This window comes from Suricata suricatta, chromosome 2 (assembly GCF_006229205.1).
Source record: "Suricata suricatta isolate VVHF042 chromosome 2, meerkat_22Aug2017_6uvM2_HiC, whole genome shotgun sequence".
NCBI classification, from domain to species: domain Eukaryota; kingdom Metazoa; phylum Chordata; class Mammalia; order Carnivora; family Herpestidae; genus Suricata; species Suricata suricatta.
This window is the reverse complement of record NC_043701.1, coordinates 12,263,156-12,270,935: the sequence shown is the minus strand read 5'-3', so window position 1 is coordinate 12,270,935 and position 7,780 is coordinate 12,263,156.

The window sequence follows — 7,780 nt, the reverse complement described above, 5'->3', positions numbered from 1 at the left end:
TCTTTGCAGACTCAGGAGTAGCTCAATGTGCTCACCCCATTGATCAATCTCTCCCCATTAAGGTACTTCAGTACTTTTCTGGTAGCTCATCTCAATGCTTAAAAACTTTCCCATTCTTTGTTTTAGTGGAGTTGAATTCAGGCTGAGTTCCCCCCCCCCCCCAACTCCCTCCTGTTGCAATAACCTTGAATAAAGACTTCTTTGCCTGTTTAACCTTGTCTTGGGGCAATTTTTGCTTTGATGGGCGAAAAGTGAATATTTTGAATAGTCTATTTTACCAGAAAGACTGTTATAATAATGTAACCTAGAGGTGATAAGCACCTGGATCTGAATGATAGCAGTGAAGGAGTGGAGTGGTCTGTTTTTAAATACAGTTGACCCCTGGGCAATATGGGTTTGAACTGCATGAGCCCTTTTATACATGGACTTTTTTCAATAAATATACACAAATGTACTATAAATGTACTTTCTCTTCCTTATGACTTTCTTAATAATATTTTCTTTTCTCTAGCACAGTTTATTGTGAGAATACAATATAATATGTATAACATTAAATATCTGTTATTCAGTGTTCAGGTTATTGGCAAGGCTTCTGGTCGTTAGTAGCTAAGCTTTTGGGGAGTCAATAGTTACATGTGAATTTTTGACTATGCAACTATGTAAGGGATTGGTGCCCCAAATTGTTCAAGGGTTTACTTGTATATATATGTATATGTATGTGTGTGTGTGTGTGTGTGTGTGTGTATATATGTATATATATATATATATGTCCTCTCTTTCCCTATCATATATATTTAATACATATTTTTCTGGAGGCAATAGGATTTGTTTTCATATGATATGGAAAAAACCAATAGGTTAATGATTATGTATTTTTTGGAAATATCAGGAGCCCAGTTATGAACAAAGTAAGCTTGAGATGTCTACTGTTTAAATATCTCAAAGAATATGTTGAGGCAGTTAAATATAAAACCCTGGGGTTCAGGGCAGTTCAAACTGGATATAGAAATGTGAGTCAAGTGGCTGTAGGTGGTATTTAAATCTATGAGAATAGGTGAGTGACCAAAGGAGGCCTATAGATACAAAAGGAAAAAAAAATGCAAATGATGAGGCTCCGAGTTTTCATGATTAGAGACAAGCAAATAGATAGGAATCAACAAAGAAGACTGAGGAGTAGTGGCAACACAACTAGATGCAAACCAGGAGAGGATAGTGACTCAACAGCTCAGTGGAGGATGTTTTTTAAGGAGTTGATAAAGAATGTCACATGTTCCTGGGAGATCAAGTAAAGTGACACCTAAGAATTGACCACTGGATTTAGCTATTTGGAGGTCATTGATGACTTTAATTGACATTGTGATGACCTCACAAGTGAAATTCTTGTGAAACACTTTTTCTATCACTCTGAACTCAGGGAACATTATCAAAGTGTTTTATATCCTCAATTTCTGAATGTTTCACTGATCCTCATGCTGTATTTGAATGTCCACAGCTCTTCTGATGTCATGATTTTTTTTCACTCCTCTGAGCCTGGATGTGGGTTAGGTGTTTTTCTTGTTTATTATTACCTGCTTATAACCATTATGCATTCCCCCACCCTTGGCTTTAAGTTTTGTCTAGCTTTGAAGCTGTTGTTCTACCAGCCATTTTCCTGCTAGTTGCAGTTTTCTGCAAACCTTTGGGCCATGTTAACTATTTTTTTTTAAAGATTTTAATATCTAGCTCACCATGATATTCTATACTTCTACTGTTGTCTAACTAATTCTGATTCCCAAAGACTTCTGACCTCATCACCTACCACTCTCTTTCTCATTCATTCTGTTACAAACATAGTAGACTCCTTGGTATTTCTCGAACCCACTAAGAACAGTCTTGTCCCAGCACCAGCTGGAATCACCCAAGATGTTTGTATGAAGCAGTTTCTCACTTCCCAGAAATTACTTCTTCAAAATCACCTCAAAAAAGCTTCCTCTAAACACGAAATGAGAAATAACAAACCTCCACCTGCACTCTAACAGTTTTGTCCCCCCATCATTCTTTATTTTCTTCATAATGCTTATGACCACCTAATATATATCAATTAACTTATTTATTGTTGGTGTCATCCCGCTAGATTATATGCTTTGTGAGGACAGATACTTTGTTTTAATTTCTGCTGTATCCTGAGTACCTTAAAACAGTGCTTGGCACTAAGTTTTTGAGAGATTATGTAATTTCTCCAAGGCTTCCCAAATAGTAAATGAGCAGAACAAAGATTGTACCAATAGATATCTAATTTAAAGTGTATGTTTTTAACTAGTACACTCTATATCCTTTTGACAGTATCATGGTAATGCAAGACTAGTTCTAGGTAAATGACTCAGTATTAATCAGAAACTATCATACAGGAGTGAGAGGAAGGCTGTTGAGCATCATCTATCTATAGCTTCAGGGCTTTGGAACAAAGAAGCAAAACTCCAGGCAAGATGGTAACTAAAAGGGTAGGGTCAGAGTGAATTATCCTAGAGTAAGTGAGTTATACATTAGGAGAAGCAACTGGTGGCATGCTTAGTTTACTCAAAACCGCAAGATAAATCATGTCACATTATCCTGAAGTATCAATTTTATTGATGGTAAGTAGTTAGACATTGGACATATGAGCAAATATATCTTCTTCATTTTCTTGCATAAGCTTTCTATACATAAGCTTTGGTATACAGATACTTTACCTCTTTGGTCAGACTCATTGCTAGGTATTTTACATTTTTCAGTGCAATTGTAAGTAGGATCGATTCCTTGACTTCTCTTTCTGCTTCTTCATTATTGGTGTATAGAAATGCAACTGATTTCTGTACATTGATTTTGTATCCCGAAACTTTGCTGAATTCATGTATCAGTTCTAGAAGTTTTTTGGTGGAGTCTTTCAGGTTTTCCATGAAATGGAAAACTATTCCATGCTCATGGGTTGGAAGAACAAATATTGTTAAAATGTTGGTACTACCCAAAACAATCTACACTTCAGAGCAATCCCTATCAAAATAACACTAGCATTCTTCACAGAGCTGGAACAAAGAATTCTAAAATTTGTATGGAACCAGAAAAGACCCCAAAAAGCCAAAGGAATGTTGAAAAAAGGAAACCAAATTTGGAAGCATCACAATTCCAGACTTAAAGCTGTATTACAAATCTGTAACCACCAAAAAAGTATGGTGTTGGCACAAGGACATACAAATAAATCAATAAAACGGAATATAGAACCCAGAACTGAACCCACAACTGTATGGCTAACGAATCTTTGGGAAATCATTAAAAACTATCCAATGGAAAAAAAGACAGTCTCTTTAGCAAATGTTGCTGGGGAAACTGGACAGCGGCATGGGAAAGAATGAACCTGGACCACTTTCTTACACTATACACAAAAATAAACTCAAAATGAATGCAAGACCTCAATGTGAAACAGGAAAACATCAAAATCCTAGAGGAGAAAACAGACAACCTCTTAAACTCAGGCCACAGCAACTTCTTACTTGACATGTCTCCAGAGGCAAGGGAAACAAAAGCAAAAATGAATTATTGGGATCTCATTAAGGTAAAAATCTTCCACACAGTGAAGGAAATAATCAGCAAAACTAAAAGCCAACTGAAATAATGGGAGAAGATTATTTGCAAATGACATATCAGATAAAGGGTTAGTATCCAAAAATATATAAAGAACATATCAACACCCAAAAAACCAAATAATCCAGTGAAGAAATGGGCGGAAGACTTGAATAGATACTTTTCCAAAGAAGACATCCAGCTGGCTAACAGACACATGAAAAGATGTTCAACATCACTCATCATCAGAAAAAAACAAATCAAAACCACAGTGAGCTACCACCACTTCTATCAGAATGGCTAAAATTAACAACTCAGGCAACAACAGATGTTGGAGAGGATACAGAGAAAGGGGAACCCTCTTGCACTGTTGGTGGGAATGCAAAATGGTATAGACACTCTAGAAAACAGTATGGAGGTTCCACAAAAAAATAAAAAAATGGAACTACCCTATCAGTCAGCAATTGCACTACTAGGTATTTATCCAAAGAACACAAAAATGCTGATTTGAAGGGGGGCACATGCACCCCAATGTTTATAGCAGTGCTATCAATAGCCAAATTATGGAAAGAGACCAAATGATGTCCATTGACTGATGAATGGATAAAAAAGAATATATATATTGAATGGAATATTACTCTGCAATCAAAAGAATGAAATCTTGCCTTTTGCTACAACATGGATAGAACTAGAATGTATTATGCTAAGCGAAATAAGTCAGCCAGAGAAAAATAAATATAATGTCACTCATATGTGGAATTTAAAAAACAAAACAGATGTCCTTGTACTTTAATGAAATCATCTTTTTGTACCAAAACACGACCACAACTACAACAACAACTACAAAAACAGAAGGGAGGCAAACCATAAGAGACTCTTAAATACAGAGAACAAACTGAGGGTTGCTGGAGGGGTGTTGGGTGGGGAGAATGGGCTAAATGGGTGATGGGCATTAAGAAAGGCATTTGTTGGGATGAGCACTGGGTGTTATATGTGTGATGAATCACTAAATTCTACTCTTGAAACCATTATTACACTATATATTAACTAACTTGGATTTAATCAAAATAAAATAAATAAAATCATTTTTCAAAATAAAGATTTTAGGAGAACTTTTTTGTAAAAGGAAAAAAAGAAATCAAATGAACTTTGTAATAGACATTAAATAAAATCTAAATATATTAAGATGCATGTCTAGTTCAAGGATAAAAAGATTTAACATCGTATGTAAATTATCCCAAAATTTATGTATAGATTTAATACTATAACAATCAAGATTGTTTTCATGGAAGTTGGTAAAGATTTTTATGGAAATTGGTAAACCAATTCTGAATATTACTGGAGAGTGTAAATGGCCAAGGATATTCAGAATTTTCAGTATTTTCTAAAAATAAACAAGCAGGGGTTGAGATTTACCCTGACAGATATCAAAATTTACTCTGAAGCAGTAGTAATTAAGACAGTATGAATACAAAGAATAGACAAATCAATCACTGTAATGAGATAGCATCCCAGGAGAGACTCATATGAATCATTGGTATGATATGACAAAAATGAAGAAAGGAAGAACCATACATGGAGCTGGAATAAAGGTATCTATATGACACAAAGTAAAATTGAATCCTATACCCACCTATATACTGAAATCAATTCAGGATGGATCAAATTCAAATGTCAACACTTAAACTTTAAGCACTTTGAAGAAAATTTTGGTGAATATCTTTCAGATTTTGGCATAGAGAAAGAGATGATTTAAAAGAAAAGATAGATATACTTGACTTTATTAAACTAGGAACTCGTACTCATCAGAAGATACCTTAGCAGAAGTGAAATGGCAAGTTAAAAACTGGGAGAAGAAATTGTTAATTAACATAACAAATAAAGTATTATATAAAGGACTCCCAAAAATCATTTTCAAAAGTACAAACAACTCAGTACAAAAATAGGCAAATATTACAAATATACATCTTATAGAAAAGGAAGTTATATCTGTATCTATCTATACCCATATCTATATCTCTCTTCAATAAACCTATAAATATTCAACCACATTAGTTGCGGCAGAGACTGCCAAGTGATCATCAAACATTTCTTCTTCTTTTTATATTTCCACTCTTCTCTGCAGATAAGAGTGGCCATGTGAGTGAGTTCTGGCCAATGATATGTGAGTAGAAGTGACATACACAATTTCCACATCTAGTCCCAAAGATTTCTTCATGCATATTCTTCTGTCTCTCTTTCACATACATTCTTGAGGCCATATGTTGAAGACAGAAAACATTCCACCAACACAGGTCCCTAGATGATCCTGTGGAGCAGAGTCTCTGCCTTCAGTAGTCATAATACATGACTACACATTAATGAGAAATAAGCTTTTATTGTGATCAGCCACTGAACATTGTAGTTTGCTATAGCATCTAGCACTACTCTAAATAATATATTAATAATTAGGGAAAACAGATGAAGACCAACAAAAATTGATATAATCTCTTTGGAAATTATTCTGCATTATCTTAAAAAATTCAAAATTTTCACATCCTATAACCCAATATATCTCTCTTCAGAATATACTCAAGAGAAACTCTTGTATATGTACACCAGAAGAAAGTTCATGGTAGCGCTGTTGACATTAGCAAAAACCTGTCAGCAATCCAACTGCATACCAACTGGAATAGTTGTGCTTTGTATAGGCATACAATGGAATATTATATAGTAGTCAAAATTAATAAACCTCAACAATATGAATGAATCATTTACCATGAAATGAAAAAAAAGTTCTAAATGATTCCTTACATCCTAATACCTTTTTTTCAAAAATTTTTAACATTTATTTTTGAGAGACAGAACACTAGCAGGAGAGAGACAGAGAGAGTGGGAGACACATAAGCCAAAGCAAGCTCCAGGCTTGAGCTGTCAGCACAGAGCCTGTCCAGTCAGCACTGGAATCCATGAACCATGAGATCATTGCCTGAGCCGAAGTTGGATGCTCAGCTAACTGAGCCCTCCAGGCGCCCTCATAATACCTTTTTGTAGAGCTAAAAATAGTACCTAAAAATAAGATAAAGATGAATATTTAAAAATTTGAATGATGAACACAGGAATCAGAATGATAGTTGCCTGTGTTGTGAGGACATAGGAGGATGGAATAGAATACCACAGAGGTAGATATAAACTATTACAAAGATTCTAGTTTTCATGTTGGGTAGTTTCATGGGCATTCTTACATATATATAATATGTATGGTATATATTATATATAACTGTTATTATATATTATATATGGGTGATACATAATATCTAGCTATAAAATATATATATCCATGGGAGTATCTTATGAATAAAGGATTTTGATTCAGTCTTTGTACCTGAGGTTGAGCAAGATTGTGGCTTGAGAGCCATAAGTCTGCACATACCTCTGCTACCTCAAACAATGAGGGAATCATGAGGGTCCCTGCAGGAGTTATAGTTTCTATATGAAAATATGGTAAAAGTGGAGGCTAAGACTTTCAGTGTATTAATACTCAGCCTGTGCTGAGGGAAACCCAGGAAGTGAAGCAGGACTATTCAGAAGATAAAAGTCACCGAAGGATATGGCTTCTGAAGATGGGGTTTGAAACAGGGCCAGTGGCACCCTGGATAATGCATCTGACTACAGATCAGAAGATGGGGTTTGGCAACAGCAGAGAAAATAGGCAAAGGTTTCCCATACCTGATGTTTTCAGTCATGAACCAGTACTGATCTGTCAATATCCAAGGACAGGGTTCAATGACTTTGGTCATCAGATCAGTAGTTCACACAGTTAGGATGGGTGATTTGAATGTAAGTCAGAGTCATGGAAAGTATGTTTCTGACAATTCCAGAATTTTTGAAGCACCTGAATCAGGCATATTTTTATTCCCATATTATAAATGAATGAACAGAAGAAATTCTGAGAAATTAAGTGGCTTTTCTATGTTCAGCTTTTAGCAAATTGAAGAGCTGCTTTTCTGATAAAGATCTCAACTTCAAATCTTCCACAGAGTGCTTCCCCTATTGTTTATGGCCACTAAGGACATAGTGGAAGTTTTGTTTAATATGCACAAGAATTTTGTGGGGGGGGGTATTATTGCCTCATTTTATAGGTAAAGAAATTAAGGGACAGAAAGAATAAGCAACCTGTATAAATTCACATTGCATATTGGAAACAAAGTAAAAAACTCCAATC